This window comes from Schistosoma mansoni, chromosome 6 (genome assembly GCF_000237925.1).
Source record: "Schistosoma mansoni strain Puerto Rico chromosome 6, complete genome".
Classification (NCBI taxonomy): Eukaryota; Metazoa; Platyhelminthes; class Trematoda; order Strigeidida; family Schistosomatidae; genus Schistosoma; species Schistosoma mansoni.
Window position 1 is genome coordinate 2,730,152 of NC_031500.1, and position 444 is coordinate 2,730,595.

At 44.8% G+C, this 444-nt stretch overlaps 1 non-coding gene across 1 annotated transcript; it reads left to right on the forward strand.

Annotated features, from left to right (window-relative positions):
• The first annotated feature begins 372 nt into the window (after window positions 1-372).
• On the forward strand, window positions 373-444 carry Smp_tRNA_00264_Pseudo_CGA.1.1. The gene has a single exon. It is a non-coding gene (tRNA).

Sequence of the window (444 nt, forward strand, 5' to 3'; positions counted from 1 at the left end):
TGAAAGGAGTACCAAAGAAGTACATTAACCTCATAAAGGCTCTCTACTCGAACACAACTGGTCGAGTTAGAGCCTATGGAGAACTGTCATCAGAATTGATTACCTCAAGTGGTGTTTGTCAGGGCTGTCCACTCTCTCCATTCTTGTTTAACTTTGTCGTTGACATGCTTTTAGAAATAACACTCCTCATCCATATTTAAAGGGGGTTGAACTTCTACCAGGAGATTCACTTGTTGACTTAGAATATGCCGATGACATAGTTCTATTTGGTGAAGACGCTGACAAAATGCAGGTATCTACCTCAGTACATTGGAAGTTGGTTGCGCAATTTCGTGGATTGGTTGAGGTTAGACATTAACACCGTTGGATGCCAGCTCAGTGGTCTATCGGTTGAGGGCTCCGGCTCGAGACTGGTAGGTCCTGGGTTCGAATCTCGCGAGAGCG